Below are 11,180 nucleotides of genomic sequence, written 5' to 3'. Positions count from 1 at the left end.
TATTGTTATTGTTATTATTATTATTATTATTATTATTATTATTATTATTATTATTATTATTATTATCATATTTGTTTGAAACAACTACTCAAGATGTTAGGTTGTGCCTTCGACAATCTGGGATTGTTAGGTTGTGTGGAAAAGACTTGGCTGGTAGAGTCAAGATGTTTGTGTTCCTTAATAGTCTACGAGTTCTTAGTCTGTTTGTGGATCCTAGATGGGAGATTCAGGTGCTTTGTAATTCTAGGTATTTGAATTAGTGGATCAAAGTCTTTTAAATGAGAGGACTGGATGTAGCCAAGTTAGTGGTGAACCAGAATAAATCTATGTGTCCAATTATTTATGTTTTCATTGTTTGTTGCCTCTGAACCCGATTGCTTCTGAAGTAATTAATAAAAACCAACCAACCTTAATCAAATTAGCAAAAAGTTATCAACTTTGTCAAACACAATTAAACCCCCTTCTCATGTTTGCACCTTCAATTGGCATTAGAGCTCGATCTCAACGCTCAATACTTTACAATGTTTGAGGAAAGATCCATGGTTCAACATGTCTGAATTCAATGAATCAACAAATGAAGAAATTGAAGTATTTTCTAACTTAACTCGAATATGATATAATTACTCGTATAAATGATTTTTCAAATATGAATAAAAAATTGTATTTGAAACTGAAAAACACTTTGAAAAAGAAAATGCAAAACTAACTGAAAAAGTTAATGTTTAAAAAAAAGTCAAAGTAATTCTGATAAGCATGAAGAAGTATTCCATAATTTTCTAGCTAATGGTATGGGAAGAAGCAAGTATACATCTATGATTTATGGTATTAGTTGAAATGGTAAAAGTGGTTTAGGATTTGAAAAAACAGTATCTGAACCTAAACCTATTCACTCTGATGTTTTGTGTACAACTTGTTCTAAGAAAGATCACTAAATTATATTGTCCCATGTTAAATACAATGAAAGACAAAAAACCATTCAAGACTAACAAACTAGGACCCAATCAAATTGGGTACCAAAAGACAAAATTGTTTATGTTGCAGTTGTTCTAAGCAACCAAGTTGAAACACCAATCATGACATTTGGTAAGTGGGTGCTAGTAACTTATTAAGGGAAAAAGGTCTATGTTCCAAGACTTAACAAATAGAAGCCAAATGACTCTTGCAAGAAAGCTGGAGGACTTGATGATTGGAACCAGAACTATCAGATGAACCAAAAATATTAGAAAATTTAGAGTATCAAAAGAAGGAAAACTGGGAAAGAAATCACACATATCAATAGAAGCAAAATTAGCAGATAAATCACACATATCAACAGAACTAGAACTACTAGAAGAATCAAAACTACCTTCAATTCCAGAACTACCAGAAGAACCTAATACATCAATAGAAAGAGAAGTGTTAGATGAACAATCAGAATCAGGAGACATCTCTAAACATTCCAATAAAATTCATCAAGACTACAAACCTGGATGAGAATTCAAATCCCCTTATCCAAAACCTCTAATGAGAGAATATGCAATTCAGAATCTGAAAACCAGAAAATAAGAACTAAGAGGATTTTAAAGTAATACATAAACAAGTTGATATCTAGAGTGTATTTCTCTAATCTTTATTTATCTATTTGATATTATGTTTACTGTGGTAACAAACAACTTGATCTTAAAAATCAAAGCTAGATAAGTATTATGCAGGTATTCAAGAACTACTTCTTTAAATAAAGGAGGATAACAGTCCTTAACCACAGAGGGAATGGCCCGAGATCCATTGGTTTGGCTAGATATCCTTATAACATCACCATTACGTTGAATACAATGCTTAGGAGAGATTAGTTGCATCTTGATGACGTTGGATATAATGAACAAGGTTGCAGATGAACTAACCATCACTAAAACATTTTGATCCTACCGCAACGCTATTTTTTAAAAGTAAAAAACCGTTCTGATAGAGTATCATATACAACAATTTATAATTTTGTTGTGGTAGAATACTAAATTTTTATGTTTTTACTGTAAGAGTTATTCACTCGTCTGATAGAAAGCAAAGAGAATGGTTTTTATTTAGGCAGTTAGGCAACACACTGAAACCGTTCTCTTTCAATTTTTATATTTTTAAAATAATAATATATTTGGTAAAGCATTCTCGTTCGTTTCATTCTAAGCTTTGAGACCCAAAAGCGAAACCCTCGTCTTCTCTTCCCACAAAAAAAAAAAATTGTCGAACCCTCATCTCTTCCCACCGTCTTCTTCGTCTCCTTTGCGATCTGTTTTCACCATTCATCAAAATCATCTCTTCCATTCCTCTTTTATTCTGCAAAATCAACATTGAATTGCCAATATTCAACATTGAATTGCAACTTGTCTTCCATTTCATTAATAATTTGCTTTCCTGGATCCACAAACACCATGTAAGTTTCTACTCTCTTTTCGACTTCATTTTGCTTTGAACGCATCGTTTTGGTTAGTGATACCTCCATATGAGCTGAACATTGGTGTTTGACTTTTATTTTTCTACTGTTTAAATTGTAGGTTTTGGATTTTAGATCTTGGATATATGGTTATTTGCATTGATTGTTCATATAACTTGAGATACTTGTTGTTTATTTTAATCTCTCTGCACTATGTTAATCAGTGAGAAGAACCATTATATTTAGTGTATTAGTTTCTTTAATGTGCATATGAAGTGTTTGCAAAATGTCTGTAGTAAGTATTAGTGTTTCGATTTGAGAGTTCACGAGAAATTATTACTAGTTGTGTTATTATTCAAATGTTATCTTTGCATTTAATTGGAAATTTATTATTGAGATACAAGAACTATGTTTTGTGTGGTTATGAAATTGGAAATAAGGAAGTCATTCTTGTTGAGTGCTCCTTGGCCATGAACCACCTTGGGGTTTTTTTTTATTCACTTAACTCTTCGATTTTACAATTCCAAGCGAAGAATAAATAAGTATATAGTGACTTGTGGTTTGCCATCTATGTTATCCTCTTGGTCTTATTCTTCACTTCATCTATCAAATATATCTATGACATATTATTTGATCTCTTGAAGTCTACACAATTAATATTTGATAATAGAAAGGAAAATGTTTGATATTGTTTTCAAGTGGTTATTTTATGTTAATATTTTGAAGTTAATTATCACACTTAATTTTTGGTTCTAGGGTACATGTTTGGCACCAAAACTTGAGAACCAAGTGTGTTTATTATATCTTTACTTTCTCAATTTTCTATGTTTATAGTTTCTTCTAGGTTGATTTTTATAAATGCACCAAAATCATCTCATTAATTAGGAATGTGGAATAAGCTATGTGGAGGACATACTACCTTCAATGACTCATGATATTTGTATTGTCAAATTTATACAACCAGGGGATGGTTTGGTCTCATGTCTCCATTAGGTCAGCTTACTTTGCTATTTGGTATTAAGCTATGATGAGTAAGTATGGTATTAATGTGCTTGTGTTACCATACTCCATTATGCTCTTGTTACATGTTTTAATGCAAAAATGTTGAATAATGTGTTAAGAACCTCCCCTTTTGCAACTTGTGTAGGTATAATTATTCTAGTTACTTAAAAAAATTTCCTTATATTGTTTTGAATTAACTTATATATATTTATAGGTTGAGGATCCTGCTACTGCTGTGATGAGTCTATGGTAGGGGATTGCCATTCTCTTCCCTGACCTAGAGTTAATGACACATGACCTCACGTGTTTCAAAATAATGATTGGAAGATTGGTCTTGATCCTTTGGGAGATATTCCACATTAGACCATTGTGATCTTTGCTAACGTGATCCACTGGCCTACCTTTAGGTACTACACACCCAATCCTAATCTTGAATAATACTCTATATTTATGTTTCAAGTCGATTGATTTGGAGTTGACCTTAGAATCTTCAAACAATTCCTTTTTGATCTTGAATGAGCCAACCCTAGACTCATAACCATTCTCAAGCAATATCCCTTCATCAATATATTGAAGGTGCAAACACGAGAAGGGGGGTTGAAATGTGTTTTCCAAAGTTGATAATTTTTTTGCTAATTTGATAAAGGTTAGATGGTTTTTATGAATAACTTAGATAGAAACAATTTGATTCAAAGGTAGCAAGCAATCAAAACATAAATAATTCGACAAATAGATTTATCTTGGTTTACTGCTAACTTGGCTACATCGAGTCCCCTCATTCAAAAGGCTTTAATCAACTAATTCAAATACCTTGAATTACAAATCACCTGACCCTCCAAGTCAGTCTTCCCAAACAACCTCACAACTCCAGACTTTTGAGGAACTAACCACCATGACCATACAAGCCAAGTCATCTCCTAACAACCTAAAAACCCTAGACTGAAGAAGGAACTAAACCACTATCGGGTTAGATACAAAAGATTAGAACTTTAAGTGTTTACTTCTAACAAAGAAGATAATAATAATAACTCTCACACTCTAAGAAAAAACACTTAGAGAATATTTCTCGTTCGAACAAGTGTTTCTCTCTTTGAACTCTAAAGTAAATTTGGAATTATGAGCTTGAGTTCCTCTACTCTTTTTTGCTTTTCGATGATCTTCTTCTTCAGCCTTAAGTATCTATTTATAGTTAAAATTAGGGCGTCAATTTAGTCCTTGTTTAATTCTGAATTGTATCTTGTTCAGATTGAGTTTGTAAATTCTTCAGATTGATTATGTTCGTATTTTGTTCAGATTGCATTTGTAAATTATTCAGATCGATTATGTTCATATTTTGTTTTAGATATAACTTTATCAAATCTTGATCAAATCTTCTTCAGTTCTTGACCATTTCTTCTTTTCAACTTGTTCAAAGATTTTCTTCAATTATAAATATGAATCAAATCTTATTTTAGATTTTCATCAATTATAAATTTGAATCAAATCTTATTTTTGATTTTCTTCATTTATAAATCTAAATCAAATCTTATTTTATATTTTCTTCAATTATAAAGTCGAATTAAATCTTATTTTATATTTTCGTTCATTATATATTTAAATCACATCTTATTTTAGATGTTCTTCAATTATAAATTTGAATCAAATCTTATTTTAGATTTTCTTCAAAAACATGAATCTTCTTTATTATTCTTTGAAGTCAAATATTTGTTCTTATAAAATACTTTTGTTATCATCAAAACTCTAAGTGTAAAAATCGACTTAGTTCCAACAATCTCCCCTTTTTTGATGATGACAAAACTTGGATTTTTATTAGGGAAGTTTTTTTGTTTTTGTGTTTGAATAACATGAATATAATATATTACAAGAAAATATAAAACCTAATGAACAACTATACTACTTTGAAGTTATCACAACATCAGTCGGGTATGAAGGTAAGGTTTATGTTTTTCTTGATGAAGTCAAACCTATCTCCAGGTAGTGGTTTGGTGAATATGTGAGTCTATTGGTGTTTAGTGTGTACAAACTAGGTGTTTATGACCCCTTTTTGAACAAAGTCCCTAATGAAGTGGTGTTTGATCTCTATGTGTTTAGCTCTAGTATGTAGGATAGGGTTTTGGGTTAGACAAATGGCAGAAGTGTTATCAAAATATATGAAAGTGTTGGTTTCTAGGATTTTGTAGTCTTCTAGTTGATGTTTCATCCAAAGTAGTTGAGAACTGCAGCCAGCTGCTGAAATGTAATCATCCTCTGCTATTGACATTGCAATGATGTTTTGTCTCTTACTTGACTAAGATATTAAGTTTTCACCTAGAATAGTGCAGTTGCCACTAGTGCTCTTTCTCTCAAGTTTATCTCCAACATAATCAAAATCACAATCTCCATTCAATTTGTACTTAGGAGATTTCTTGTAGAACAAGGTAAGGTTAGTAGTGCCTTTTAGGTATCTACGGATTCTCTTAACAGCAGTTAAATGTGATTCACTAGAGTCAGCTTGAAATCTTGCACATACACTAAACATGATGTCAGGTTTGGAAGTTGTAAGGTAAAGTTGGATCCTATCATTCCTCTATTGGTTTTCCTGTCAACATTTTGGCTTAAATAATATTTATCAAGTGAACAAGTATGGTGTATTAGTTTAGCCATAGGTTTGCAATATTTAGTTTGGTGAATACATATACCTTTTTGACTTTTCTGAATTTGCATCCCTATGAAGAACTTAAGTTCTTCCATCATACTTATTTGAAATTCAAGCTGCATCAAATAAGAAAATTCTTGGCAAATAGTGTCATTAGTAGATCCAAAAATAATGTCATCAATATAAATTTGAATCATAAGAATGTCATCTCCTAGTGATTTTCTAAAGAGTGTATTATCTACGTGTCCTCTTTCAAAGTTATTTTTAAGCAAGAAGATAATAAGTCTATCATACCATGCTCTAGGTGCTTGTTTTAGACTATACATAGATTTCCTAAGTTTAAAAACATGAATTGGAAATTCAGCACTTTCAAAACCTGGAGGTTGTTTAACATAGACTTCTTCACTTATATAAATATTTAGAAAACCACCTTTAGCATGCATTTGAAATAATGTAATGTTATTATTTGTAAGAAAAAAAAAAGTAGGACATGAATATCGTCTAACACGGTTACTGGAGCAAATGTCTCAGTGTAATAAATGTCTTCGTGCTAACTTTAGCCTTCTATGACAAGTCTTGCCTTGTGCGATAAGTCTTGCCTTGTTTTTGACCATTTCACCTTTTTCATTTAGCTTGTTTCTAAAAACCCACTTTGTTCCAATAATGTTCTTCTTTGGTCTAGGTACTAGATCCAAAACATCATTCCTCTTAAATTCATTCAACTTTTCTTGCATTGCAAGATTCCGTCCATCTTTTGCCAATGCTTCATCAACGGTGTAAATGATTTAACTACTGCAATAAATGATCCCAGACTTTCGAGGAACTAACCACCTTGGCCCTACAAGCCAAATCTTCTCCTAACAACTTGACAATCTCAGATAGAAGAAGGAACTAAACCACTATCAGGTTAGATTCAAAAGATTGCAACTTTAAGTGTTTGCTTATAACAAAGCTGATAATAATAATAACTCTCACACTATAAGAAAAACACTTTGAGAATATTTTTCATTCGAACAAGTGTTTCTCTCTTTGAACTCTAAGAAGAATTTTGAATTTTGAGCTTCATTTCTTCTACATTTTTATGTTTTTTGACGATCTTCTTCTTCGGGCTTGAGTATCTTTTTATAGTTAAAATTAGGGCTTCGTTTTAGTCTTGTTTAATTCTGAATTGTATTATGTTCATATTGAGTTTGTAAATTCTTAAGATTGATTAAGTTCCTATTTTGTTTAGATTGAGTTTGTAAATTCTTCAGATTGATTATGTTCGTATTTTGTTCAGATTGCGTTTGTAAATTCTTCAAATTGATTTTGCTTATATTTTATTATAGATAAATCTTGATCAAATCTTCTTCAAATATTGACAATATCTTCTTTTCAACTTGGTCAAAGATATAAATATGAATCAAATCTTCTTTTATATTTTCATCAGTTATAAATTTAAATCAAATTTCATTTTAGATTTTCGTCAATTATAAATCTGAATTAAATCTTGTTATAGATTTTCTTCAATTGTTAATATGAATCAAATCTTAGTTTAAATTTTCTTCAATTATAAATTTGAATCAAATCTTTTTTTACATTTTCTTCAAAAACATGAATCTTCTTTCATACTCTTTAAAGTCAAAATATAATGTTCTCATAAAATACTTTTGTTATGATCAAAATTTTAAGTATAAAATGAACTCGGTTCCAACAGATATATGGTGAGAGCCATTAGGGATTGTTGGGTAATCTTAACATGAAGCCTTAGCACATTACTAGATAATTATCTGTCAATATTTGCTTCAGCCAATCGCCAAAATTCTTTAACCAGAATGTATAAAGCCACTTCTCATTCTAGGTTAAAATACCCAGACCAACCTACATCATCAAAGTCATCAATGAAATCAAAATCATTTTTCAGCAAGGTTGGAGAACTTTACTTGGAGTTCATGGATAACTTCTAACTGATCAATATGACATTGCATAGAAGGAACATATGATACGTTTCCGGGTGTAGGTTTGAGAATGAACTTAAAACCATTGAAGCATAAGAGATTTAGAGATTTTCTAGGAAGTTTCAAGGTTTGAAAGAGAGAAAGTGTGGGAATACGTGAGGGTCATCAGTGATCGTGAATTTTATGAAAACGTTTGAGTTTCTAAAACCATAACCAATGTGTACACATAAAAACATGTGAAACCCAACCCTCATGTATAAGTGTTTTGAAAATATTTTTGGTCTATTCATCTTTAGAAAAAAAAATAGTTGAATTGACTCATTCCTTTTACTCTCCTTCATGACAAGATTTTATGATAATTTATGGTGTTGTCTTGGCATAATGTAGATTTTATGTCCTCGTCTCAACCAATTAAAAAGGAGATAATATTATATCTCACGTCTCCCTCTCTCGTAAATCAAGATTATAATTTTATTTTAATTCTCTACACAAAGAATTCTAGGCAATTTTTGGTGTCATAACTATTAGAACAAAAAAAAGGTAGTCTACACATCTTCCTATTCTATTCTCATACATATTTTTGTTTTCTCCTAAATTCCCAAATTTACCATCACAAACAAAAGAAAGAAAAAAAGAGAGAAACATAATCTCCTTTCTTTTCTCACACCATCATTATCATCAAGTCGAATTACAATTTTTCTTCTTCTTTAAATACCATCTCAAGTAAAGTTTGGACTTTTGTCTTGTCCTTTGATTTGTGGGGCTTAGAACGTGTTGCTAGGAATTTTAATGAAACGATTCGTTTCAATATACCCCCTTATAAAAATTCGTCCTCTAATTATTTGACTTTTTTTTTTATAAAAATTATTATTGACATTGAGTTTCAAAATAAGTGTGGGTACTTTGTACGAATGACTTCTACGAGTTCTCAAGTAGTTTCTTCAGCGCATGGACCACACCATAGAACTTTTATTGAAACAATATTTTTTTAGCGTAAACGTCTTACTTGGCGATCTAATGTAGCTACCGAATGCTCAACGTATGATATACTCTCATCTAACTGCACATCTTCATGATTAATTAAATGAGAAGGGTTATGAAGATACTTTTGAAGCATCGAAATATGAAAGACCGGATGAACTCCTAAGAGATCCGGTGGAAGTGCTAAACGATACGCTACTGGTCCGACCCTCTCTAAAACTTCAAATGGTCCAATGAACCTTGGACTTAGCTTCCCTTTTTACCAAACCACAAAACTCCTTTCATTGGTAAAACACGTAGGAATACATGTTCTCCCACTGAAAACTCCAAAGGACGACACCTCTTATCATAATTAAATTTTTGTCTACTCTGAGCTGTCACTAAGTGATCTCGAATCAATTTAATATTTTCAATGGCATCTTAAATCAACTCTAGACTGACTATATTGTATGCATCCATCCTATCAAAGACCTACACCGTGTTCCGTACATAACCTCAAACAGAGCCATCTGAATACTAGATTGATAACTATTATTGTATGCATATTCCATCAATGGCAAATGTTGATCCCAACTACCCCTAAGATCCAAAACACAAGCACGAAGCATATCGTCTAATATTTGTATAGTTCTTTTAGACTGTCCATTTGTTTGAGGATAAAAATATGTGCTAAGCTTCAAATGAGTTCCTAATGAAGTTTGGAATGACTTCCAAAATTGAGTAGTAAATTAGGCCCCATTGTCATAAATAATAGACAGCAGTACACCATGCAAAGAGACAATTTTGTATAAATAAAGTTTAACATATTGAGATGTAGTATAAATAATCTTCACATACAAGAAATATGCAGATTTGGTCAATGGCAAATGTTGATCCCAACTACCCCCAAGATCCAAAACACAAGCGTGAAGCATATCGTCTAATATTTGTATAGTTCTTTTAGACTGTCCATTTGTTTGAGGATAAAAATATGTGCTAAGCTTCAAATGAGTTCCTAATGAAGTTTGGAATGACTTCCAAAATTGAGCAGTAAATTAGGCCCCATTGTCATAAATAATAGACACCAGTACACCATGCAAAGAGACAATTTTGTCTAAATAAAGTTTAACATATTGAGATGCAGTATAAATAATCTTCACATACAAGAAATATGTAGATTTGGTCAACAGATCTATAATCATCCACACCGAGTCATACCCCTTTTAGGTTCGTGGAAATCCTGTGACAAAATTGATAGCGATGTCTTCCTACTTCCATTCAGGTATTTCAATAGGTTGAACTAACTCTGCAGGCTTTTAATGCTCAACCTTACTTGTTGACAAACTAAGCACTTAGAGACAAAATATGATACGTCTCTCTTCATCCCTTCCCACCAATACAATTATCTCAAGTCTTGATACATCTTATTAGAACTTGGGTGAATAGTGTAAGAAAAATGATGAGTCTCCTCTAAAGTTTCCTTCTTAAGCCACCAACATTTGGAACACACAATCGAGACTTTAACCTTAAAACACCGTCTGAATCCAATGAAAAGTCTGAAATTTTACCATTTTGAACTTCATTTACCATATTCACCAAGAATCAGTCTTGAATTTGAGCTTCCTTGATATCTTCAACTATGGTTGGACAAATTTGTACATGGGCTAAAAATAACCTCGAATGATCAAGTTCAAATTGAATTTCACTTTCAAAAATTTCTTGAAATTCTTTAATTATAGGCCTATTTACTTATGCTATATGAGCGAGACTACCCATGGTTTTCCTACTCAAAGCATTTGCAACAACATTTTCTTCCCTAGGTGGTATAAGATTGTACAATGATATTCTTTCAAGAGTTCCATCCATCTTTTTTCTCTTAAATTTAAATGTCGTTGTTGGAAGATATAATTAAGACTTTTATGGTTCGTATAAATCTCACAAGTCTCACCATATAGATAGTGCCTCTAAATCTTAAGAGTGAAAATCACTGTAGTAATTCCTAAATCATGTGCGGGATAGTTTATCTCATATCTCTTGAGTTGTCTAGATGCATAGGTAATAACTTTACCTTGTTGCCTAAGTACACAACTGAGACCAACTCTGGAAGCATCACAATAAACTGCATAACTTTCACCACCTATGGGTAATGCCAAAATAGGTGCTGACGTCAAATACTCCTTTAATTTTTGAAAGCTTCCTTCACATTCATCATTCCATTGAAACTCAATTTTCTTGTGGGATC

Source organism: Cicer arietinum, chromosome 6, assembly GCF_000331145.2.
Source record: "Cicer arietinum cultivar CDC Frontier isolate Library 1 chromosome 6, Cicar.CDCFrontier_v2.0, whole genome shotgun sequence".
In the NCBI taxonomy this organism is placed as follows: domain Eukaryota; kingdom Viridiplantae; phylum Streptophyta; class Magnoliopsida; order Fabales; family Fabaceae; genus Cicer; species Cicer arietinum.
This window is presented reverse-complemented; position numbering follows the sequence as displayed.